Raw genomic sequence first — 27,357 nt, forward strand, 5'->3', positions numbered from 1 at the left:
GATGTTTAAAAATAGGTTAGACAGAGATCAGCAGGTATGACATTGGTCGGGGATGGGTGAGACAATCTCTCAAATCACCTGGTAGCCCTACTCCTTTAGTGATTTCTTTTTATGTGATTATGATAAAGATAATAATTATATATACAAAAAGTACTTTGGGTGGCTCAACAAAATTCCAGGGTATGTAACAGGGTATGGCTTCTGTATTCACATTAGATTGAAGCAATGATACTTTTTCTAATTTTGTCCATGTCAGTACTGATTGAAAATTACTAGGGTCTGATGGCTTTATGAATGGTCTTTATGGAATAAAGAGGGGAACATAGTCAGGTGTCTGTGGTAGGATATAAAGCATTCATAGTTGTAAGAAGTTTTGGTCTTTATTCTACTTACAGTCCATGGAAAAAAGATGTGCACTATCTTGAGATTACCTAGGGAATGGGTGAATCACCCTCCAGAGGTACCTTTGCCTCTCCTTCTGCATATTCTTCAGCAAATATATACTGGAGGTGTAATCTTGGTCTTTCGCTATTCTCAGTCTGAGATACCAAAAAGTCTTGATTTTCTGAGAACCAAAATGCCTGGACTTCACAGAGCACTATCTGTAAAAATTGTAATTGTCAGAAAATCAGAGTGCATAATGTAGTGTGGTCTGTTCTGAGCCTCGGCTCTGTGAAGCCCAGTCAATGTGTCATTTATGAAGGATTTATAGGTGTTATCAATACATAATGGACATGACTAATATGTATTAGAGATAGTCGTACACCAAATTTACATAAACCACTTACTAATCTGCTGGATTCTTACTAATTAATTGTTTGTTAATCCTCTAAATTGTTTACTCTGTATCTTATGTACAGTGTGTGTGAGAAACAATATAACACTTTAATCCTGAAAATCTGCTATAAAAAATTACTCTTTACAGGGATAATATTTTAATGAGGATTTTAAAGTACTAAGCTACTGGACACTTATTTTTTAAATGATAGTATGTTTAATCCTGGATAATGTTTTAGGAACCATGCAGTATAAGACCTTTCTCCCTTATAATCATTGTACGGCTAACAGAGAAACTGTAAAATTATCCCTAATCTTTTCTTAATGAAACATTTGCATGACTAAAAACAAAATAAATATTGAAAAGTGTCATTTATAGGGCTTTTTTAACAATTGGAATTACGCTCCAGCAACCAGTGATGACTAGTTATTGTTCCTTTTGTCAACAGGCAAGATGAAGGAAGTTCTGGCAGCTTACCATGTCCTGGGCTCTGCAGAGTTAAGTGAGAAGTGCACCCATGTTCTAGCATGCACCACATCGCTTCTTGGGTCTGGAGTGCCAGAAGGATCCCAGCGCTGCAGACTGAGACGGCTCTGAGCACCTCAGTACCCCGTTTTTGACAGAACCCAGGGACGGCAATATTACATACCAGTATTACCTGTCTGAGGCAGGTTTAATTTTATAAATTAAAACCATAAACTCTATGAGTTTCTAGAGCATATTTGTGCTGTTGAGGATGATCTGCTCAGATGAACAGTTTTGCATCCATCGGAGAGACAGGTTCTTCTGCTGGACCAGAAGATGACAGTGGACTGTATATTGTAACTAATACCATTTATAGCATCTCCTAGTGCAAAAAACTGAAGAACAGGTTGCAAGAAAATCCTGTAGGGAATAAGACATGCTTTGTTTTGATCTACAAATTTTTAAAAAAAGTTTTGTTTTTTAAAGATAACCACTTTTACATAACACTATGTGTGCAGTCTATGTGCAGCTCTTCACTGTGGCTATCTATATCCCAGAGATGATGAATTCCTTGTAAGACACCTCAACCTTTTTAAATTTGTGATGAATCCGTAAATTATGAGATTATAATGAAAAACTAGAAGGGAGAAGTTCCAGGGCTTTTATCTGACTAGATGTCTCCAATTACTTCCTAGTGTCCTAAAAGGAGAAGGAAAGGGCAGGAAGTAGAAGTAAAATACAGAAAACCCACATTGTGTTTCTTTTTTTGGCATATGCACCTATCTAAATGTGTGCTTGATCTAATAGCCAAGGGGAGAGAAACAGCTAAAAGTTAGCTGAGCCATCACCTGAAAGGTCTGTGTTTTCAGGCAGTATTTGCTGATTTTGTCTTTTGAATAGCTATAGAAAAGAAGGAATATGTATATGCCCCACTATATGTGAAAAGGACATACTTGCCATTCCTTTATTTATTTTTGCTCTCACACAAATTAAAGTGTCAGTTATTTGGAATGCTGTCGTCTGTGGTCTCTTTACGTTTGTTCAGTGAGATCTTTTCAGCAAGATCATTCCCATTACAGTGTAACTGCATGGTGACCACAGCTTTGGGCCTGTATAATAAAGATCTAAATTCAAAATTTTTTTTCTCATCATTTTCTCTACTTTTATGTTGTAGCTACAAGTCTTTAGTTGGAATCCTGCTCATTGCTGAACACTGGTTAGAAGATTTGACAAAAAATGTTAGAGAGGAAGATATTTCTATGGTTGGACCTTGTTCTCCTTTGTATCATTAATTACAATAGGTTAAAGGGCAGAGGGATACAAAATGTTAGCAAATCAATAGTGATGGTTAAATTCAATTTGCACATGAGGTCCCAGGGCAATAAGGAGATCAGGCTCATTGCATCCCAGATTTAAGGCCGTACTCAAGTATTTGACATCTGGTCTCTCTATTAATTAGTAATCCTGGAAAGGTATTGGAAGAAAAAGCTGCAGAAAAATTGAGTCTCAGCTGGTTTTGATTTGCTATGTGTGATATATATATGTATATATTTATTTATATACATATATATTTATATATGTGTGTGTGTATGTGTGTGCTGAACACACAGCTGTGCTGTACATCAGAGTTCAAAAGCTAGTTAGACTCTTTTTCTCTTCAGCAAAGACAAAATTTTAAACTATAAAAACTTTCTTCATGTAGCAATTAAGTTTGTGTGAGCAAAAACTGCACATTGCATTTCAAAAAAGAATAGGGTCCCTACAAGGTTATCCTGACTGTTGCTGTATTATAGGCAGGGGTTTATCCCAGTGTGGTTAGCTCATAGCAAGCATCTGAATTCATCTCAACAAAACATCCCTGACCTTTAAAACCTTTTAGTTGGGTGTCACTGTTGCATATGGATGACAGAGCGCTCACTGCTGTGAAGTCCATACCAGTGCATTTAAATACAAATGGGGCCAGACAACAGGATATCAGTGCAGTTTCCTGATCAAGTTAAGCTAAAATAAGGCTGTGCTCCTGCTTGGAAGAGGAAGACCTGTTTTCCCCTTCTGCCCTGCTCACACCTTCCCACTACCTCCCTCAAGGAGCTGCACACCTAAGAGGCTTCTTGGTCTCATTGAAAATGATCCCTTGTAAGAGTTTAGATCTTGTGCCAGCTCTGACATCAGGGAGAGGATGGGAATGAACAAATTTTTATCAGCAATGTAGTTTTAGGTTGGCTTACACTGATAGAGAGATCATGTCTTCAGATGCCTTCAACTGTCAATTAACTAATCTTATTACCTAAACTTTCTATTTCAACATATTGCTTTCTTATGTCTAAGAGGCATTCCTTGATTCAGTAACACTGCAAAGAAAATAAAGCACTGGAAATTAATAATAATAATAGTATCTTAAAAATTAACTGTGCAGTGGCAGTATTTGAGGTACAAGAAAAATACAATGCCATGAAAGGAATACATTCTTGCCATTCAAATTACTCTGAATATCAAAACTTCTTCAGAAAAACAGAAGTGAAAGCTGTGTGCTGGAGCAGTACCAGGCCTGCAGTACTGTAAGCCTGCTGTGCTACAGACCCTTAACTATTAATGAGGTTTATGCTCAGTATGTGGCCAGCTGGGCCCACCAGAACTGTACATGCTTGAGCTTGACCGTGGCACTGTTTGAATTTGAATGACATAAGGAATCGCCCCAAGAGCAGGGTTTTATTTTAGAGAAACAGCTTTTTGTCTGTGCTGTACCAGAGGCTGCTGGAAGTTTGACCGTCCTGTTGGGTGAACTTTTCTGTGTGACTGCTGCCCATCTGTTGAAGGAGGGATTAAAAAACAAAATACAACAAAACAGGCAAACCTCTTGGCACTCCAGTAAGGGCAAAGGTTGGAGTTTTTTGTTCTTTGGATGAATCCCCCTTTGAGATGCCTCTCCATGCTTTCCCTTGGCATCTGGACAAGCCCTTCTTTGTGAAGGGACATGAATATGGAGAGACCTGCAGTGCACCCATCTCTTTAGTCAGCTTCAAAAGAAAGTTTCAAAAGTCATTAATTTCTGGCAACCTTAAACATCTGAATGGGGGCAGTGCTGGCTTTACAAACAGTATTAGCTGACTCTGATGACTTGGAGCAATTCAGTATTTGCACAATTAGAACAAATACTTAATGTGGACTGTGTGGCTTAGCAGGCAAGAGTGTTGGTTTTGCTGACTGAATGTAATATGTGAATACGTACTTCACATTCAAATAAGATGGTCTTGAATAATTTCCTTAACAGACAATAATCCAATCCAAGAATAAGAACATCTGTTCGGAGCCCAGACCTGAAATAAATAGTAGGTTTAGAGACAGGTCTTTTGTCCAGTGTTGTTTGCATACTAGACATCTAAGAAACTGTTGACTCTTCAGGTCACAGCTGATTTTGGTGTAATAGGGATTTTGGTGTCAAAGTATGAGCATGTCTTTTGTACAGCAAACCACACCAAATCTTACCTGTGACTGCAATTCTGTTCCTACTGCCAGCCTTCATTGCTGTGATAGCATAGGCTTTTACAGATATCATCGTGCTGTAGATTGCTTATAGTTACATTCCCTTGGTTTTGAACTATGTATGCATGTACGTGTTGCTGTTGATTCATCCTACATATACATAGAAAACAACAGTAATTTATTTGTTGGTTAGTACTCAAAAAGCCCAAGCTTTTTAGAATTTAGACCGTATAAGCAATTATCTTACTTTCCAAATTATCTGGTGCAACCTAGAAATCTAGGTTTAGCTTGGATATTAAGGAAAAAGTTCTTTACTGTGAGGGTGGTGAGGCACTGGAACAGATTGCCCTGAGAAGCTGCGGATGCCCCATCCCTGGAAGTGTTCAATGCCAGATTGGATGGAGGTCTGAGCAAACTGGTCTTGTGAAAGGTGTCCCTGCTCATGTCAGGGGGTTTGGAATTCAATGATCTTTAAGGTCCCTTTCAACCCAGGCCATTCTGTGATTCTATGAAATCTTGTCAACTATTAAGTAAGGAAGTGTAAGGAAAACATATGCAGGTATTCTTCCCAAGAATGCCAAGGCAGTGGAAGGATTAAAAAAAAGGTTTATTTCAGATGCAAGGACCACTTTTTTACAATGTTGCATGCCTCAAGCCTCCCAAAAGGCAATGTTCTGCCTCCTCCAAGGCTTTTTGTATCTTCTCTCTCTCCTCCCTCACCCTCTCTGGCCCAAGGAGGCCTTGTACGTGTCTGCAAATGTGTTATCTCTCTGCGTACCAGAGAGCAAGGCTGAGAACTTCTGTTGCTACGTGGGGCTGGGAGGGAAAGCATTGAAACTGCTTTCAAGAAAGAGTTACCATTTAGGCAGAAAGCCTTCCTAGTGAAAACGGAGTTCTAACTTTCCGTTACAAATTCTTCCGGAAACATATCTATTCCTACAGGAAATCTCACAGAAGTTTCCAGGCAGCATACCATTTATTCTAATGTGTAGGTAGACAAGCCAAGTCACCAGAGAGCTAAGTAACTTCACTGATATTTCACGAGAAGTTGCTGCACTGCAATCAACAATAAACAAAACTAATGATCATATAAGGAAGACAACACCTTAAGAAGTTATCACCATGATTTTTCTCACTCCCTGTTGTGTTTAACTTCTATGCAAAGAGCTCCTCTGTCAGCAGCTTCACTTCACCTCAGCTGCTCTGAGAGTTCTGTACCTGTCCCCTCTACATTTTGCAAGAAGCAATTACGCTGCATTACTCTATATGATAACCTTCACTGCCTTCCAGAAGGCACTGGTGAAGGGTCAGATGTTATCACTGTTTTCTTAAACTCCATGTCAGAACTGGAAGTTCTGCTTTTTACCAAGGCTCTCTATTGCCAGCACGGAGCCTTAAAAAGTTTTCTACCTTTGTGTTACTATCACTAGGAATAAGCATAAAAATGTTTGATCAACTTTAAAAGAAAACAACAGTGTGAAAAAAGTTGCCACCTTCCAGCTCACAGGGAAACGGATGGATTCAGTATTAACTAAAACAGCTGAATGAAATGTTCCTGAAGGTAGAAATAGGAGGTAGTGGTTGCAGAGGGCAACAGCGCAAGCTGTGCCCTGCCTGACCTTACTGCAGGGACCTGCTGCCAGAGCTGCTGTGAGGCAGAAAGCACTGCCTATCCGTGAGTCCACAAGGCACATTTCATGGCAGATGAGCTTCAGCAGGAGAGAGAGAGAGCTTTTCCTAGCTCATTGTCACTCCTGGGGACAGCACAGCCATCATAGTGATAACAGGCATTGAATGGGAGCTGATCTGAAGCTGTCTGTAGTGGCAATATGGAGCATTTTTAAAGAAATAATTATTGTTCCAGATTCCCAAGGCATGTAGTGGATTCACTGTCAGTGGGAATACTTAAGTCAAGCTTTGCAGCCATTCAAAGGGTAGTGATACCGTGGTGCAGGCAGAAACATTGAGCTTGACATGGGGACTGTTGCTGATGTATTCTGTGGAGGATCAGAAGGACCTCAGAGTTGCTCCTCAGAAGGACTTCCAGCTCTCTGTTATCTAATCCCAGACTACTTTCACAGCCACCACCCTCATTTTACTCCAATATTCGCTTTGCTTTCAAACTGGAGTTCATGCTCTGTCTCCATGGGGAGCTGGCAGTGCAGGGCTCTAACACTCAGTGGGTGTCAGAAAAATAGCAATTTCAGATGTACCTTGTAATAGTCAGCCAAACAATGTTGTTTTCTTTAAAATCACAACTGTGTTAGCTCGGACTGAAAAAAGTAAAGCCCCTGACTCTTACTTAGGCACAAAGCATCCCGATAAATCCATTTGAAACTGGAAAACTGCCAACTAGATATTCAAAACTGCATTATTTATTGCTTTCAGTAAAATTCTGGAAGCTAGCCAAAACCAAAAGAGTGTTTACTTGTTTGTGTACGAGAGGTTTTGTTTTGAAAAACAAACAAAATTATATGTGATATCCAGATCAGATTCCTACCACATAAGAGCTATAAACTATGTTTGTTTGTCTTGCTTTTGCTGAGACACTGAAGTGTCCTGCGTGATACAGATTTGGACGGTTTCATGCATTCTTTTCCCCACAGACTTATTTATCGCAGATTTTGTCAGGTGGATTTCTTATCAAAAACCTTCACGAGACCCAGATTAGGATCTGCTGTTTGGTCTGTTTTGTTTTTGTTGTTCATCAACAAAAGAGCTGCAAAATAAAAGTCAGAATGTAAAAGTGAGTCCAGGTAGGCTATGGCAGAGACCTGTACACTTTCCAGCTGCAAGACCCTGTCTGATGTCACAGATAACCTCCCATGGCCTAGCAGTGGGTTTATTAAGCAACTGATAAGCGCTGTTCTGAAGTTTCTCTGATGAAAGCCCTGCCCTGCTCAAAGTCATGCTTGGTTCTTCATGGACAATGTGAGGTGCAAAGTACTTTGTCTTTCTTTAACTTGGGTAAGAACTGAAGCACTCACAGGAGGAATATCTGGAGGAATAGGCTTTCTGAACAAGTCAAGCCACAAATCAGCAGAGATGGGACCTGTCATTTTTTTTCCCTGAAATTGCTCCTTTGCACAGCAGGGGAAGCAGGAACACCCCTAGTGTAAGTAAAACCATCCCTGCAGAATATGAACTATTATTCCCTGCAGAGTTTGAACAATTATTGTCATGTCTATCTGGAAGACACTCAGAGGGATCTTTTTTTTTCTTTTTAGAGTGCATGTTGTGTTCATCAGCCAGTTCTTTTTTCCACGGGCATTCTCACAGCCTCCCTGCATTTACCACAGTGACAGAACTTTGCATAGCTTTGAAATTGTCATAATTTCTTCACTCCTTAATGCAGCTTAACTTCACATAGCTGATTTCAAGTACTGTTTCAATAAGAAAATGGAGTTTACTTAGCTGTTAAGGTAATCTCCAAAGAGAAGGGTATTCATTCCAATTCCAGCTCCACTTCTCAGTCAGCTTCTGCAGGGAATACCAGAGCAGTGATTCATTGTTAAAGGGAGTCCATCCCATCTCAAGGCGAGAACATTGGATTTCCCAAACATCGCAGTTTATAAAATGTAGTCAATGATGAGGCTCCATTTTTTGTGCTGTCAGTACTTTTTCTCTGTTTTATTTTAAGAATTTACAACCCAGAGATGGTGATTATTTTTTTTCTTTATTCATAGGCATAAAATCAGGAGCTCTGGAAGCACTATAAGACAAATATTAGGTGATAAATCAAAGCGGTCTTGGAAAGCATCATGTGCCATGGCAGAGACAATCAATAGTAGAACCTATACATAGCAAATTAGTTCTGTAATAAATTGCATTCCAGGCCCTAGGCCCTTCTAGTATTTAATCACTTTGTTATCTCTTCCTATAATAGTACAGAGTGTGTGCCTACAGTGATTTTTAGGATATATTTGTACTAAGAACTACAGACTGAATTCCTGTAGTTCAGTTGCCTCTTCAAGTTCATGGCAAAGCTTGTACAAACTTCTGTGGGACCAAGCCTTGCTCGAGGATGAAAATTACAGATTAGTTCACAGCAGAGACACAAAGTGCTGTGCAGAAAGTCAGAGTTCTTTGCCACATGTGGAAACTCTTGTCTACGTTATGATGACATCCCTGTGTAACTGAACTTGCTGTGAGCCAGTGTGGACAAGGGAAAAAAGTGTGCTGGATGATGAAGATATCCATGTCCTGTGAGTGTTACTACAGTAACCTAGCCAGTTCTTTCCCCAGTTAATGGGAATCAATTAATCCTAAATATTCAAAGGTATCAGCAGTTGAATCCAAAAGACACAAGAAGAAAACACAGAGATACAGAATGACACAATTAATTTTTTTGTAATAATTGTGTTTCTAATCTTTCGATAACCCAAAAGGAAAATTCAGTTGCCACCTTAAATGAGTTTCCAGCAGTTCCAGGGACACATTATGCTTTGAGATGAAACAAGAGCTCTCTTGTCCCTAAGATTCCTGATCTTTAGTCAAGAAAAATGAAAAATAATAGAAATACATAGAGGCCAATTGAAGATGAAGCCTCTTTAGTAGCGGTACCACTTTGAATCATGAATGCTGCCATTCAGGTTTGGAAAAGCAACTTCAAAGTCAGTGACATATTTACCTGGCTTGGTGCCCTGTAGGTCCTTCCTCCCATCCTTGCTGTGTTTCTGTTTGTGCACAGGAAAGCTAAACCATGCTCTGAGTCATGGCCATGCAATGAAGTCAGTGACCAGTTTTGCTTCATTAAAACTATAATGAGTGTTGCTGGTTCTGGAAGTGTTGGGCACTGCTTTGTGGCAAAGCTGTGTGCATCCTTTCAGGGCAGCTGGCCACAGCAGAGCCAGCAGGAGTATGTCTTTTGGTCTTCTGATACACACTCCTAGCAAAGCAGCTGCCATTTTCCAGCTAAACCAAGGAGGAACATCTGAGCTCAGAACTCCAGCAGCATAGCAAAGCATTCTGATGTAGACAGCTACTGACCTGCTGCAGCCTGAAAGTGTGTGTTATATAACTTCCAAATGCAGATGAAAAGGGTCTTGTAATAAAGCTTAACTTCAGTCTTAGGCTTTTCAGATCATTAAACTATATATATATATAAAAATCAGATTCTTTGCTACCATATATTTCAGTCAGCCTAACTCTTTTCATCTGTCTTCTTAAAAAGTCCAGGTTGTTAGGAACCATTTCGTATTTATTTTGGAATATCTTTTTAAGTGTCACATATGCTTCGAGTGTGCTTATCAGTGGCAGCTTTACATTCTCAGAGATGAGGATGGGCACTTAGGTGGGTTTAAGAGCAGTTGTCTGCCACATTTGGCACTTTGTATCCACAAGGTCATGCCACCCTCGATCAGGGGCACAGTTGTGGAGATTCTCTTCCTTTCCCAGCTCCAACACTTGTCACCTTTCTTACTGCAACCCCATGGACTGGGATGGCAGGTCCTCCCCGCTGGGCCCAGGAGCAGGTGGTGTGTCCCGATGGGCTTGCCAAGAGTTAAAGGGCTGAAGGAGTGCCTGGGAGCTGGGTGGTTGCCGCTGCAGACTTCAGATGGGAGGGATCTTTGTTAGCATTCATGGGTCTCTGCATAAAGGCGAGGGAGCCAATTACTAGCTAAATGAAATATATATACCACTGAAGTTTAGACGAGACAGATTGCATTCGTTGGGAGACTTGAATAAAAACACTTCTCAAAAGTGCTCTCACTCCAAAGCAAAGACTGTTTGCCCTAGTATTTCCTTTTGGCCGATATAAATTTACCTTTTTTTTTTTTTTTTTTAAAAGCACTGTTAAATCTTTTCATCCTTTCAGAATCAAAGTGATTTCAGATTTTCTTGCCTTCCCTTTACTTTTTTCTGGCTCCTTTTTTTTTTTATTTATTTGTTTGTTTGGAGGTGGTTTTTTTTTGGTTTTTGTTTTTGTTTGATTGGTCTGGTTTGGGTTTGGGCTTGGTTTTTGGGGGGTTTGTTGTTGTTGTTTGGGGTTTTTGTTATTTTTTTGTTGTTGTTGTTTGCTTACTTGTTTGGTTTTTTGCGTAGTGGCCGACGGTGCCCAGCGCCTCTACCACACGGGTCATTCCCGCGGGTCACAGGCGGGCTCCTCTGCGCCCCGCCGGCCCTGCCGCGGGTGTCCCGGGCTCCAGCGGGACCGTGCGGGAAGAGATCCCGGAGGCTGGCGGCGATGCCTCCCCGCGGCCTCCACGGGAGGGCGCCCTTGGCCAGCTCGGCGGTGCCGCCGCCGCCCGGGTGACCGGGGGATGCCCGGGGAGCTGGGGATGGATGGGCTGTTCTCGGTCGCTTCTGTCCGTCCTCGCAGACCTGCGCTTTCCCGCTCCAAACTGTTTCAAAACACTCAAATGAAAGGAAAAAAAAAACACAACAATCGGTGGGCGGGGGGGTGGGGGTGGGAACGAGCAGTGGGCGGGTAAAGAGGGTTTTCCAGCAGCTTTTGCCCTTCCGAGGCAGGCTCGCAGCTTTCATGCTCCAGTCCCATCACCCCTTTCCTCTAATTTGATGAAGCCTCTCACTCAGCCACACGGCAGGACAAGAAAATATTGAAGAAATAAACAGAAAAACTTCGGTTTGATTCTATCCCTGTATTTTGCAGCCCATTCTGTCATTACTTCCACTGGAAGTGACATATTCTCCTGCAATGACCATTAGCAATTTTATTGCAGAAATTTTCTGCATTCCTGGGGATTCCACTGCAGCTGAGCCCATCCACAGGCTGCTCAGTGGAAAGCAAACAACCACACAAAGTCTCTGTGCACCCAAGCTGTGCCTGGGGATTACCATCTAAGAGATTTGCTTTTTTGTCTGGGCACTGGGGCGTTCACAGCACTTGTTACTTGAACTAGTCCTTGTGGCTGGCCATGGAGGAATGGCGCAATGCAGAGGCCAGGACAAAAAGTAGGTAAACTGGCCCCCAGATTTCCACAGCGATACCTGGGAGCCCTGTCAGCTGACTTCAAGCTCTGTCTCTACCCTAGCAGACAAACCTGATGTGGGAGCTTCCTGGTGTGAGCAGAGTGACAAAGGTGCTTTCTATCAGGATGGCTTAGCCCAAGCACAGCTGTGCTTGAACATGCCTGCCTACTGTTTCTGTTGCCTTTGAGCTGCATGGTTGGAACTGACTTAGCGTCGTGCTGTGTGGATGTAGCTTGACAAAGGAGCCCATTTTGACCAGATCTCCATATGTCAAGAAACTGAAATGTAGCTGACCAATAAAGAGTTGCAATGACCTTTGAGGCATCTTGTAAAGGAAAACTGAGAAGGGATGTGAAGCCAGATCTTTCACCCTCAGCTCTCTGAGATGCCACAAAGTTCAGCAGTGGTTGCAGAGCACACAAACCTTTATGGGGCATTTGAGAACAAGCGAAGATGTTTCCTGAAGCAGGGGGTATGGAGGTGTGTAGAGAACTTTTATTATCTGCTTGCTGTCTGTGTGAAGAGCAAGAAGTGGGGAACTGCAAGGGGAGTTACTGTACACAGCTGTTCGCACTGGGAAAAGCAACTTGCCCAAAAGAGAAACCTCATTTCATCTTTGCACAGCCTGAGGACCTTCATGCTTGGAGAAGTGGAAGTCAGTGTGAATATTCAGACTGGGCAATCTGTAATGTGAGCAGTGAAAGAAAGTGCTGCAGTCAGGCAGAGACTGAAGAATGTCAGTCCTTGGCACACTGGTTAGTAACTGCTTTCAGGCAAGGTTCAATCCAAAGATAGATCGAAGTAACAGACCATCCAATTTGGTTGTAGCAGGAGATGAGAAAGACACAGAAAAGCATACAAGGAGGTCTATTAAAACTCAGCCAGAACAGAAGGAAAATACTGAGACCTCCTCCATCAGGTGGGGTGTTTCAGATATAAAGCCTCTACCTTTGGCATTAAACCTTAAAGACCCAGAAACATCAAGCTGCTTAAGCCAAAGCAGCTAAGCCTAGTTTAAACAGCTAGCAGAAATGCCTAGCTGGAGCAGAAGTGGCAGCCAGGGGAGTAATACTCATTCGCTTGGACAAATGTGTATTTTCTTCCATTTAATCAGTGGTTCTGTCTGCTTTGCTGTATATTCCTCAGCAGCTGTAGCTCTCACTTTCCACATTGGGCAGCCAGGGACAGGCTGTGGAGCAAGAAAGACAGTGGTCTCCTTCACGCCTTAGCAGAACCAAGACATTTTTCTGCCTTGTGTTTCTTACTCTCTGCCCTCTTCAGCAGACCTATCTTCTCTTTCCAGCCTCTTGTACCATCTTTTTTTGATGTGCTCTTGCTCCTCCATCTTTATATGAAATCCCCACATTTAAACAATTTTGAATTGAAGTTTGCTTTCCTCTCTCTCCAAAACCAGCTTTTCTCCATTTCCTCATTTGTGAGTCTGTGGGTCAACTCCAAGGAGAACTCACAACTCTGTATGAACTCTGGTTGCTTTATGTGGCTCTTGTACAACCAGATAGCTTTCTGTATGCACACATGTTATGCTTAGTGTAAAGAAGTGCCTCTTTCACAGTGAAAACACAACCCCTGTGCCTGCTAGGCCAGCTCTGTGGCTTTTATTGCCTGTCATAGGAGAGAGATGGCTGCAAGCAGATAGGCGGGAAGACAGCTTGAATGGATTTTCAGCTGTGAAAATATATCAGCTGTCTGCCCCAGGCCCAGAAAGATTGAGTGCAGCCACAGAGCAAGTTCTCTTCACAGGGTTAAAACCCCTTGAGCTCCCCAGAGCTCAGCCTGGTGATGCAGCAGCACCCTAGGGGTAGGGATCTCCTTAACCCAATCCGCATCTCTTTTTGCAGTCCCATTGCATCCAGTCTGCATCCAGTGGTGCCAGCATGGCTGTGCTTTACAGAGCCCCACATGAACTTTCTGGAAGTGTTGCCAGAAGGTGTCTGCAGCCACCTTCCCAGTGAAGTCATTAGCAGGCCATGTTTACACAGAAAAAATAAAACTCCTTAAAGAATGTGACGTATGCTCACAGGGAGGCCAGTTGCCTTTTTTAAAACAGTGACACACTTGAAGGCTGCCAGATTCTGCAGCTCTTACATGGTGTGCAGGTGGCGATTTTTTTCATATTATTCCACATTTGCCTGGGTCTGATTTTAATTAAAAACAGATTGAGAAGCTTAGGGGAAAAAATAGGAAAAAAAAAAAGAGAATTAGGAATTATAAAAGCCAAACACAAATCCTCTGACGATTGTCGCTGCTTGGAGTTACAACACATGCAGAAGATGGCAAAACTACTGTCAGTGAATCACCACAGAATGCGTCGATTTGTTTAATTCCTCAGGAGTCGTGACATGAGTCATTCCCAACCTGGAGACCAAAGGGAGGTTTTGAAGGAAAAAATGTTGGGTAAAGCAGGCTCTTTGCAAAAGGATAAGGACAGTTTTAATTCTAGCCTTTGATAAAATTTCATTAATGCTCTGCGATGTCATTGCAAAACAAGGCCATCCCTGTTTGCTAACATCAGGCACTCGTGTTTAGTGGAGCAAATTTGCTACAAGTGGGCTGGACAATGCTGAGTAGGATTTCATTTCTGTCACTGACAAGTGCTTTCTGATGTTTTGATGTGTTTTATCATATACTTTTGAAAACCCAGTTTTGCAACTGATGTGACTACTCTGCAGGCAGGATCCTATAGAAGTGAGGTGCTCTAAAAATTCTACTCAAAAGACACCATCCTTTTTCAGTGGAGATTTGTCAAGCACTGCATCTGATTCACATGGGAAAAGAAATTTTGATCATATGAGTCACTTCAGTCTTTGGATACTTAACAAAATGTACAGTGTGATCCAATGCATGACTAATGTGTTTGTGTATTTAAGAGTCTGTGGATGCTAATGGAAGTTACAGAGCCGTATCTAGGAAAGAAGACACTTCAGAGCATATCGGTTCATTAACTTTCATCTATACATAATCAGCTGCTGTTTTATAGATCTAAAAAAGATTCCTTAATGCTTTGTGTGTTTTAGGGCTGCACTTCAAAAGTCCCCTACATCAAGTCTTTGTTTAAACATCCCACTCATCTACCATTAACCATCTCATTGTGTTTCATTTCAGCTCATTTGCAAGGCCTGCGCTCTGTCTAATTAACAAAAATTTTGTTGCTTGCTGCCCTTCTCCGACCTGTCACTCCCAAATATGTTCATGAGAAATTTCAGCCTCCTTTTGTTAATTGCAGTTTCAAAGTGACCTTTATTCTCTCTGGATACCTTCATTATTCACAGGTAGTTACTAAGTAACCTGTAGGAATGCTGGAGGCATTGCATCTGTTATTAAGAGTCGTGCTCACTGCCTATTCAGTGTTGGTGTTGTGCGACTGAGGGTCAAAACCCTCTGAGATTGGCTCTGCCCTCCATTTGAAAAGGATGCTCGTGAATCAAACTTCTTGAAACTTTTTTTATTAACAGAGATTTTCTATTGACAAACTGAGCTTGCAATAGCAAGAAAAAATGTACATAAAAGTCCTTGTATTTGTCATTCTCTTAAACCAACGGTTTGCATATAATGATTCAAACAAAATAATTAGCTGCATTGTAAATTAATACCATCATGAAAATTAGTGTTAAATCATTTCTATCCACCCTAGTAGTGGATTTCTGTGGTGAGAAATCATAGTAAGAACTGCTTATGTCAAACTTAGTGAAACTTTGTGAATAGTTTCACTTATAACTGACAGAAGTTTGAAACACATTGCTTTTGAATTTTCTCATTCTTTGAAACCTTGTTTATAATAGAACCATAGAATGGTTTGGGCTGGAAGGAACCTTGAAGATCACCTAGGTCCAAACCCCCTGCCATGGGCGGGGACACCTTTAACTAGACCAGGTTACTCAAAGCCCCATCCAACCCAGCCTCGAACACTTCCAGAGCTGGGTCATCCACAACTTCTCTGGGCAACCTGCTCCCATGCCTCAGCACCCTCACACTGAAGAATTTTTTCCTAATATCTAGTTTAAACTTGCTTTCTCTCAGTTTGAAGCCATCCCCCCTCCTTCTGTCACTACATGCCTTTGTAAATAGTCTCTCTCTACCTTTCTTGTAGACTCCCTTCAGGTACTGGAAGACCGCAATTAGGTCACTCTGAAGCTTTCTTTTCTCCATGACTACTTAAGACATGCATACATTTTTCAGCTCTCTCATGTGTATTCTCTTGACTCATTTCCTTCCCTTTCCTGCTTTTGGCTGTGTTTTGCACAGGCAATATACCATGATATTTGAACACCCATCACGTTACTCTGGCACCACACTGTAATGAGGTATGTGGGCAGAATGAACCAGAAATTAGTTTTGAGCTCAGGGTCCAAACCCGTCTCAGCTGACATAGGTAACATTATCTTTGCCTCATCCTTCAGCTGTTAGTACTGAGCAGAGTTGTCACAGCACGAAGGAGCCAGGGCAACCAAAAATACCTTCTGAGTCTCTCACAGGTCAAATATAGTGCAAATATAGTCCTGTGCTGAATTTAAAGCAGTTTCAGTAGTGATGCCAGACAGTGACTCCAGTACCTAATTCTGAACCTAACGGAGAAACGACATAACAGAAGAAGAAAAGGAAACTTTCAACCAGTCTGCCCCAGGCCAGTAGGACCAGAAAGCATTTTCAATGATCCCACCACTGGCTTTAGACATGAAAGAAAGGAATAAGGGCTCTCTGTAAAGTTTGCAGTACTATGTCCCAAGTCTCTTCTCAACCAATGATAACCCCTTTAAGTGGTCAGCATTAACTCATTAGCAGGAGGATTTGACAGCCACTAGCACCTGAGCCTGTTAAAATCTTTTTCTTCCCTCTCCAGAAGTGTTCAAGGCCAGGCTGGGTGAGGCTTTGAGCAGTCAGGTCCAGTGAAAGATGTCCCTGCCCATAGCAGGGGGACAGAAAGTAGATGATCTTTAAGGTCCCTTCCAACTATGATCCTATGATCTGTCTGACTTTAAAAAAGAACAAAGGCCAAATGCATGTAGCAAAGAAGGCACTGAGCCCGTCCTCTTCTGAAAATACATATGCTATGAACAATGACCTCTGTGTCAGCCCACAGCACTGTCTTAGCACTAAATTCTCCTTGGTAACATTGCAAAACACCTGTTCCTTTCATATTTTATTTGTCATGCTATTATAATTGTTGCTCCACAGAGTAGCACTAGAACATTGCTCTTCCTTTTCCAGTAACCAAACAGATTGTACCACTGTTTGGTACCACTGGTGTTGCAACTCCCCCAGTCACAAATTGGCTGCTTGGCAGTGTTATTAATGCCAGATGTATTGCAGTATTTTTCACCTTCAAGGCAGTGCAATCATCAAACACTGATTTGGGATTATTCTGTTTCCCCATGAGAGGTGACACTCATGCTATTTGCAGGGTTGCAACATTACCTTGGCTTTTGCTGGCATCTGTCTGGTGCCATTCCTTGCAATGCCACCAACTCCTGCAGCAGGCATAGGAAGGCTGACAATGGCTGCAGATCCTGCTTGCTGCAATCAGGCTCTATAACAGTAATGTCAAACTGCTGAACCTAATTGAAGGGAAAGACATGTTGATTTAGAAACAGTGCAGGCAGTGTTGTGTTTTTGAGGAGCTCCTAAGTGCTTACTCCGTTGGGAGCCAGCTGCAGAGCTGTGGTCTGGATGCAGGCCCTGGCATACAGCTGACATTGAACAGGGATAGGTTTGCTCCGTGGTAATATCTGTTTAACCCTGGTAAAAAAGTTCCAGCAGATTTTTGTTTCTTGTTTATTTTGTTGTAAATGTATTTTGGGAAGGTGAATTTATTCATGTGTCCGTGCTCTGGCTTTATTTGGTAACTTGACTGGCAGTTTTCATTTTGCTTAAGCTGCCCCAACCTGCTGCACTGTTTGAAGTAAATGGACAAAAAAAGGAAGAAGCGTGTGTTGGGAAAAGAAGGGAGAGATTGTGGCTCCTTTGATGAGGTGGCAAAGCCTGTCTGAGATGAAGGGAATCTCTTACTGCTGCGCCAGTGCTGCTGGAAAGTCACAGCAGCATTTGATATTGAGAAGCCTTGTGTGCAACTTTGAGTTATCAGACTACAGACTCACTGGCAACAAGGGTTTCTTTTTTTCTGAGAGCAGTCTGGTGTCTGATACCTGCAGCCAGCTGTTGTGACAGTACTTTGTCCTGTTTCTGATTTAAAAATATACCACTTGCCACCCACTGGACCAGGGGCAGGAGCTGACTATGCCCACAGCATGTCTTACTGTTGGACTGGACAGTCACCCTGGGTGCTAGGGGAGACTTCTGTTTCCATGAACATTAATTTCTTTGCAGTGACCAAGCCTGAAAGGTCAGAGGGAATGTTACAGCAATAGTGCATTTGCAGGAGGCAATTCTCTGGGCTGTGCTTCACCTTAGTTAAAAAGAAGGTCAACTTTCTGCCAAAGGATCCAACTTCAGTTCACACCAGACATCTGAGTAACTATAGCAGAGTGACACATGGTGGCCAGAGATAAAAGTCCAAACACGAGATCATAGTGGTGAGCTTTCCATCTTGCAAAAAAACTCACTGGACTTTCCTTTCACCTTAGACTGACCACTTGTTGCAACAGCTCTCTGTTTCTAGGGCAGAAGTATTTAAGAAAGTCTTATGTCCTTACTGTGGAGTGATATAGAAGCAGGAGTTCTTTCCTTGCATGTAATCCTAAAGCATGTCACTATGTGATGCAGAGCCACCCCAACAGCCATTTTGTAAGCAAAATTTTGGACTTTTGGTGTATGACTCATACCTCTAAATCTGTTCTAGAGCAGGCAGAGGGTATGTGAGAGGCTAATGGAAAATTAGAGCTTGTAATTGTCCTGCTTTAAAACGTAGAGGCAAAAGGCGCTGACAATGAGGAAAGACTGTATTTGTGTCATCATGCCAGTATGCTGATCCATCAGTGCTGGTGCATGTGGAATACCTCTGTGACAGCTTTCACAAAGTCATACATCAAATTACAGGCACACGCGAGTGCCTTTGGAAAAATGGCTTTTGCAAAACTCATTTTCCCCTGGCTACACATTCAAATTCTGTGAATGGGTAACTATTGATAAAAATAGATAAAGAAAATTGGGTGGAGTAGTGTAAAACTGGGAAAAATATTTTACAGTGTATTCAGGGTGATGGTTTATAGCAAAGCAGGTAGACAGACCTCTCACCAATCTCTTCCTCTCCCATTCACTGTTACAGTGCTGCAGCATGGTGAGAAGCTGCAACAACCAGGTCATTTTGAAAATGAAAGAAGAAAATGAAAATTCAGAAGAATACAGCTGTACTTGTCAGGAAAAACAAGTCAGTAGAGCAGAATTTTGTCAAAAAATGTTACTGTTTGGGGAAAAATGTAGGAGTTGGCTCTAGAGCCTTATGAGGCAACAAAAGGCAGTGTTCATTTTTGCTTTCTTCCACCTTCAACCCAAAAGGATGATGAGGACCATGGATAACTGTGTGCATCCCAGGGCAGACTACCCGAAGGGATCTCATTAGCTCCTGCTCAGCAGATATAAACAGCCAAGACAAAGTACAGTGTATGAATATCACACCAATGACATCTACGAGAACAGACAATGCCAGAAGGATCTGAGAACATTCTGCCCAGCTTGATGTTTACTGGCTTCCAGGTCCTGTATTAAATGTTGTTACTGAGAACCTGGATTTAAAGTATGTTCCAAAACCAAGAGAGATAAGCAGTAAAAAAACTGCATGTAGCAAGTGCAAGGTGAAAATTCCACTGACTGCATAGTGAAATTTTCTCACCACAAACCCAAAGCTAGCCCCTTGCTAGCTGAGTGTGAAGGGTTTCTCCAGAGGGCCCTGATACAGGTATCTGGGCCACCAGGGGTAATCAGATATGATGCTTTAGGAGTACCAGTTTCTTATATATCATAAGCTACAAAAAATCCTTGACCATGAGGGCCTGAAAAGCAGGTAGGTGAGGGTAGACATCTGTTTCTCACAGCATGTAAAATGAGTCTGTGTAAAGCTTAGAGACTTTTTTTTTCTCCTACCATGAGACTGGAGAGTTTTGGAGACCCTGGTTTGCATATGTAGTTATGACATTGTGAATCCTGATGTGGATCTGCTCCTGATATAAATACAATGAGTACAGAATTAATCATTATTCTCACATCAAATACTGCAAGGTCAATGTCTGTGAATGCGTCTAATTTCTTGCATATCCTATAGCAACAACTAGACTGTCCCAGTGATCCAGATTGATGCAGGAGCATTAATTTCCACTTCCTGAGGAAGCATCCCACCAAACAACAGCAATGTCAATAACTGCTGAATTTTTAGCAATTCACTATATAACAGAAAAAGATAATAGTTTCAGATAATAGATAACTCTTGGTTGTATGTCTGGTCTGTAACTGTACTGTATAGGCTTTTCCTCATAATTTACATGTGATGAAAACTTGAGTTGTGAACAACAAATGGTCTTCGGACTTTACATGATTGTACTTAGTAAAAACTGTATTAGTGAAGGGCTACTAAACTACAGAATCATAACAATTTCTCTTTCTCACATTCCCTTGCCTCTTCTCTATGGTTTGCTAATCCATCACTACTCTTTACATCCTAGCCTTTCCGTTGCTGCAAATCATCCCTGTCTAAAAACATAAGTAGTGGCAAAGACAATGTTTCCCTTTGTTTGATTGCTACTCTCCTTAACGTGATTTTTCTCTCCCAGTGGGTAGTTCTGTAGCACCCAATTCATGCTGGTGAATTGTGCATACACGTAACATCCTAGCTCATTTATGGTGCAAGAACCCAGAGACCTTAGTGGGATACGGGGCCTTCCATATCTAGGTCACCAGTGTGCAAATAAGTAGGTCAGTAAGGAGTAGAAGTAGGTTATCCAATTGTTGTGTGGGGTGAGGGCTGCCGATCCACTTCTAGGGTACATTTTCAGAGCACAGTAAAACAGCATCATAACTGACACTGACATTGACTGGTGTCCCCCCTGGCGATCTCCACAGAGATGCCATGAAATAAATGGACAAGGAAACAAAACTACCCTGTCACATGGGAGAGGGCACACCCGGGTCTCAGTGCAGGCATATTGGGAGAGCAGCACGTAGCCTGGCTGGTGAAGCTTTTGCTTTTCCATGCATTCTGTGCCTGATTAATGGACAGAAAAAGGACTCCACTTTCCAGGCCTTTATTCTGACACATTTCATCAGCACTATCACTTGAGAGTACATATAAGACAAATAGTTTTATCCTATTATGTCAGAACAAATTGCAGCCTGCAGGCCTGATTCTCTGCACCATTATGCCAGTTTTACGCTGGTGCAGTTTTACTGAGCACTGATGAGCTCCACCAGACTAAAACCAGTGTGACAGCATGAAGATGCAGGGTCCTCATCCTCCACAGGATGGAAGAGAAAGCTCCAAGGGCCTGCTGCATTAATAGCAGTGCTCCCAAATACAACCTTGATGAAAAGTAGAGCCAGACACTGCACTTTGAAGCATGGTTATTTCTACGTCAAGGAACAGAAAGACATGATCATGGTATTGTGCATTAGTTGTGTTCTAGCAGGTCCTGGTCTGGCTCTGTCAGGTTTCTGTAGGAAGCACAGCTTAGAAGAGGAACCAATGGCTTGTTCCTACAGGCTGGTGGTAATTTAGAGCAATGTCTCCCCTCAGCTCTGGGTCCGTTTACCTCTCAGCCAGATACAAAAGCATTTAACAATGTGTTTGAAAGAAGGTACTTCTGCAGTATCCATTCTGCGGTTTTCTTGTAAAGAAACAGCTGCTCAGAGTGAGAGGAAGAGAAGACACAAAAGAACGCAAAGCAGATGCCACGTGGTACTTTGTAAGAGCAGAGAATCTTGCAAGCTATTACCACTTGCTTTTTCATTAGGGTCCCCCAAAGCACCTGAGGATGAGGAATGTCTGGATTTGCAAAGCTGGTCCAGAGTTTGTCCAGGTTTCCTAAATTCCTCCAGGCTGCCCCATGCAGCCAGTGAGCCAGAAGAGTGAGGGGGAAATGGTCAGATTGTTTCCAACCCACCTGGCTTATATAGTTTCTGTGCTCATCTTTCAGTGTGCTACATTCCTATCCAGGCTGGTTTGAATATAAACCAATTTGCAGTGGGGGCAAGGGAGTGAAGCCATACATTAATCCAAATGAATCAGACAAATTTTGAATGTTCTCTTTGCCTCTCTCTGACAATAAAGCTGTGCTCAGATTCCAGGATTTAACTGAATTATTTTATATACAAATGTATTTGATCTCTAAGCCCTTCGACACCTGCAGTGAGCCTCAGCTCACCCTCAAAGTCTTCTGTGACAGTTTGAATACAGGAGTAACTGAGCAACACATGCAAAAGGGGGGAATGGCAGATGCCATGTTAAACAAAGACAAAATATAAATTACTACAGTGATCTCAGCTGTTTTTAAAAAAAATATGCTGACAAAAGACCAGAGTGCTTTTTGGCATTTTTAGTAGGAATTTCTTTAATACCCACCCCTGTAATATCTGATTGCTCCATTCAATAGTTTTTTCCTTGCTATCTCTTCCTTGTCCTAGCCCTATCTTAGGGCTGCAGAGCCCTTACAAACATCAGGAGAACTGCTATTATCTGCATTTTCCTGGGGGCAGCATAAAATGTGATCCAAGAACACCCTTCCTCTCAACTTCCCATCTCCCTAGATAAGAGTGCTCTGCACAATTCACTTCTGTTACTATTCAGTGCTTCCAAAACCCCTGGTTTTTACTTTGCTGGAAGATGAAGACTGCTGATATGTGTAACCTAGTATGATTCCCTTCAATTTGTAAAATTATGTCTAGGCTTTGTTATGCTCAGTTCTTGTATGGTAGGGAAGAAAAAAAAAAAAAGAACTCACCCAAATATAAGATAAGCAAGTAACTCAGCATGCCTGCCTGGAAATGGCTTGCTTTTTATCAGGAAATAAGCATTCACAGAAACCTTAGTTAAGCAGCATCATGTGTCAGTGCCTTTAAGGCTTTTACTTAGAAACATCCATTCTACAATATAGGTATATGAAATAGATTTGAGGACAAATAGTTACTCATTAGTTTCTTATAGAAAATGTCAGAGCACTTAAATAGACTGTGCTCCCAAATTGACTGTAAGGTAGGTAGGAAACATGAATCTCACCACCTTTTTACCTTTCGTCTGCATTATGTATGTTCACTGACTCAGGGAGGCATGGGCTACAGCTATACCAGTAACTTAATGCCCAGGACCACTCCCTGGATGAAGCCAACCGTGTCCTTAAATTCCAAATCAGTGTGGCTGCACCCACACTGCCTGTGGGGAATGGTACTTGGCCTACCCTACATGTGCCCAGAGACAATTTGGGAGACAAAACTGTGCTAGTCATGGTTCAGGAGATCTAATAAAGTCAAGCTCAAGTCCCAGCAATCAACTGCAGTTGAGTGTTTCCTACCACTGTTTAACTTAGACATACAGATACAGCCAGAGAGCTTGTGCCATGACAGGACACAGCTCCTGAATCCCAGTTCTTCTTTCCATGGCCTGAGACTTAGGTCCACTGTAGATTTTAGGACATCATTGCTGTACACTGCAGATCTTGGTGTCTACTCAGAGCAAGGCAAGCTGACCTTAGGTAAATAAGCCAAACTGTGGTGCCATATAACCTAACAAGATGCACGCATGTGGCTTTAGCTTTAGGCTAGATTATTCTTGTACTTAAGCAGCCAAATTCTCCGTCACTAATGTATAAAAAGGGCATTGTGTTGGCACGTTTGGAGAAAGTCTAAGGGTGACTGTGAGTCACATTTCACTTACACTTGTATTTCTATAAAGCCCTTTCATGGTGCTACTGCTCTAGGCAGAACTTCCTATGATTAGTCATGCAATTCAAACTAATTATTGTGGCAAAAGTTTTCTGAGTGTTTGAAGAGAAGGCAATATTTTTTTTGTGGGCTGTTTGCTGTCATGACATTTCAGGAGAGACAACAAAACACGGAAAAAAGAAAGGGACAGACTGTAAGGAAAGAAAACTAGGGAAATATTTTGGTTGCAGAGGAAGTTGGCTAGTCAGAGAGTCCTTACCTGTGTACAATGCTGTTTATTTTCCAGTTAATTTCATATATTGGATATTGGATAGCAGGACGATTGTGAAGAAGGCTTCCTAGTGGGTGGGACTGTTCTGCTGTTGCAGAATAACCGTAAAGAGTGCATTAAATCAGTACCTTCAGCAAAGCTAGGCAGAGTTGCATCCTCACATGTATGTATTTCACACACTTATACCCCGTCCTTTTGCATTAAAGGCGTTTGTGCATGAGATTTCCTTGTACTGAAGAAAGAGTGTATATCAAAGATGCACTGAGCCAAGGGAAGGGCAGCAATATTGCAAGTCAGCTCAGGGGAAATTCAGTCAGCAAGGGAGACTCAGAACTTAATTTCAAACTATTTCAAGTCAGAATTATGAAAAGTAAAAAGACTTTGGACACTTTATGCAGTTTTACAGGGTGAGAGAATTAGAAACATATCTGGTACACACAAAATCAGGCCTACACATTTCTCTGTCACCATGCAGAAATTAATCAGAAATCCACAGATTATTATTTTTTAATTGTTCTATCCTCATGGAATCTACAAATAATGAAAATTGTCCAAAAATAATCATGCTACTGGACCAACATGTGCATACCAGAACAACAGAAAAAAAATAGCTAAGCAAATTTTTTATTGGTTTTTCATTAAAGTCAGTTTTTTTACATCCTTCCAGTAGGCTTTACAGTATATTTCTTGGACAAAGAAAGGAACTGTTTCAAACCCCACAAAGTCAATAATGCTTGACATCAGTTTCTTCTCACACCATTTCTGAGTTAGCTCTATCTCTGTCACATTGTATATGGAAAGGATTTTTTTATATCTGTTATGGAGGTAAATGATACATTTGTGAAGGACCTTCCTTGTTATTTACATATGAAACCCTTTCTCAGAAATCTACTGTGTAATCACAAATCACACACAAATCTTGGAGGTCTTTATTTGTAGGTAGTATGGAGCTTAGATAATACTTTGCCACACCATCTTTCTGAGGCTTGGAAAAATCCCAGTCACTTAGGTGGATTGTATTCCCCTAGTAACTTGTTGTGACAACTGCTTATTCAATGTTTGCAAAAGGATCAAATAATGAAATATGCTTCAGGCTGCTTGTGTCCTGTGCATAAAGCATTAGATTTTCTTAATACAGTCTTAAAAGGCTGGCTATATCTGGGAAATGTTTCCCCTAGATATATGCACACCTGTAAAATTAATGCACAGGAAGCACAATTAGATTCATGTTTTTTAAAAACTGCCTCAAATACCACAGGGTCCCCTCCCACAGTAAGAAGAAGCAAAGGCTCCCAAGTAGGCAGAAATAGGTAGGGGTGGTGTGTATTTGTTTCCTACTTCTCCTACCATTTGTGCTTTATCTCCATAAATACTCAGAGGCTGTGTCTGGGGCCCTTCTGGAGGCAAAACTCATCAGCCTTTGCTGTTCTCAATTCAGACACTGTACCCTTGAGGGGGCTGGCACTGACACACTTGGTGTTCCAGTTGTTGCTGCAAGCTGTCTCGTGTCAAAGTAAACTTGGATCATCTATGGAAAGTGTGTGAAAAACAGTTAGCTCCTCCTGAAACCATTCAGAGACACATGGAGGGGCATTCCTGAAAAAAACCCAAACCAATACCCAACCCATCTGAATGTTTTTATGTATATATATATTAACATTTATATGTGTATGTAATTATTAATAATCATCTTGAGAACTGAACAGAAGGAAAGCCTATCTTTTAGTACAAAGTAAGTAGCATACACTCATTTGTCAGATAGTTTATTTTCACTACATGAGTCTGAGAGAGTGGGGGAAAAAAAGGCAAAAAACAAAAAGGGCCTAAACTGTTCCTGGGTTTTGAACTCAAGCCAACATATAATATTTAAGGTTGTTGCTTTTTAAGAGGTTCCAAAGCACATATAAGATGGAAAATTAAGTATGCAGTCAAATCTTGACAGTTTGGGGTTTTTTTTCAACAACTGCAGTTACTAGCTGCAGTGATGAAGCTGTAACACATAGGTACGTAGCAAGGAGGATTTTGGTGGAATTCCACAAGGGAATTAATCTGAAGCAGCTGGGCAAGAGAAACTGTCTGTTCCAGTGGGTTATTTTCTGGGTCTCTGTGGTACCCTCCCTATAAGCTTGCACCATATTTTCCTACATTCAGTTTTACTTCCAAAAACAGCATGAGCAGATCATTCTGCATCCCTATCACATCCACATCCCCATATCACTAACAGCTCCCTCAGGCCAATTCTCCACTATCTCCAGCCCCTTCACTGGTCTTCTACCTTTACTTATCCCAGCAACTGAGCAAAAAGCACTGTGTTTTGGGGCTTTTTCAGAAGCCATGCAGAAATTGCTGTTTAGGCAGTCACCTGCGTTAGTGCTAATTGGTCAACTACTTCTCCTAAATCCCTTCAGAGCAAACAAAAGAAAAAGGTGATGGCTACCTTTCTATCTAGCAGCATTAATGTGGCCACTTCTCCATTTTCTCAACAGATTTACACTAAATGTGGGCAGTTTTGAGATATCTTTCACTGCATTTGTTTGAAATTGATTAAAAAGTTCAAATGGTGTTGCAAGTAGCAGCACAAGTGATAAGGAAAACTGATGGATGGGTAGATAGATATCAGTTCACTTAAGTCTTGTTTCCTTAGGAACCAGGCTGAAAGCAATTTAGAAATGTTAAAAAGATAATTCTTGGTTGTGCTTTGTGGTTAACAGATCTGAGGTTTATGCTGTTGTTGCTATGGGTTCATTGTTATTGTGTACCATACTATATAATAGCACCAAAGACTGTTTAGTGCCAACATATAAGATATAGGTCTGTTGTCACATCAACTTCCATGCAGTCCAAGGGATGTGATGCTGTGCTCTAATTAATACTGACTTCAAATGCCTCAATCTCAAATTAACATGCTCAGCTGACTTGTGGTTAAGAGAAAGACAAGGAATGTGTGTTGGTCAGCCCTGGCCCATGAGGAACACCAGCACATTCCAGTCCTGCTAAATCCAGAAATTTTTTTACTGGTCTTCATCTTACCACAGCCCATTTTTCTCTCTGCTTCCAAAAAGAAACAAAAAGGCGGCCAAATTCTCCTCTCATTCACGCTGTCCAGACTCCTCTCTCTGACCAAACACTTCACTTATCTAATGTCCCTCTGGGTGTGTTTGATGTTCACTGAGCCCTGGGTGGAGTGTAGCAGCAGTGACCCTGCCTTCTCACCAGCAAGGCCTCAAAGTAGCCTGAAAAGCTCGCTCAGCCTTGGGGTAGTTCTGCTGGAATGTCAAAGGCGTAGTAGCAATGCTCATTCCTACCACACCAGGAGGACAAGCAAGCTGTGCCTTCATGGCAGTGCTGATCTTTTCAGAAAGTGGAGAAAAATTCACTTCTCCCAAATGAAAATTCTTTAAAATCTTTCTCTCTGAGGAGCAATATGTTTGCTGTGTGTGAATATGTGAGATGGAAAAGACCAAAAAAGAAATTTAATCTAGAATACAACACTTAGTCAGGAAGGAAATAAATACTAACTGATAATGAATGCCTGTAAACTTGTTATTCAAAGGTTTCGAACTGACAGAGGAATGAAGTAATGAGTGAT

At 41.6% G+C, this 27,357-nt stretch overlaps 1 protein-coding gene across 2 annotated transcripts in view; it reads left to right on the top strand.

Annotated features, from left to right (window-relative positions):
- Window positions 1-27,357, top strand: part of SCAF8 (SR-related CTD associated factor 8) — a 150,477-nt gene that overhangs the window by 84,210 nt on the left and 38,910 nt on the right. Inside the window, exon 21 of one of the 2 annotated variants that reach the window (XM_050316752.1) lies at window positions 1,227-2,254. The exons of the other annotated variant lie outside the window; for it this stretch is intronic. The gene's annotated coding sequence lies outside the window, so the exon portion shown is untranslated. Of the gene's footprint in view, window positions 1-1,226; window positions 2,255-27,357 lie in introns of those variants that run through there. 2 annotated transcript variants of the gene reach the window in all.

Source organism: Myiozetetes cayanensis, unplaced genomic scaffold, assembly GCF_022539395.1.
Source record: "Myiozetetes cayanensis isolate MyiCay16 unplaced genomic scaffold, myiCay2020 scf2-11, whole genome shotgun sequence".
NCBI lineage: Eukaryota > Metazoa > Chordata > Aves > Passeriformes > Tyrannidae > Myiozetetes > Myiozetetes cayanensis.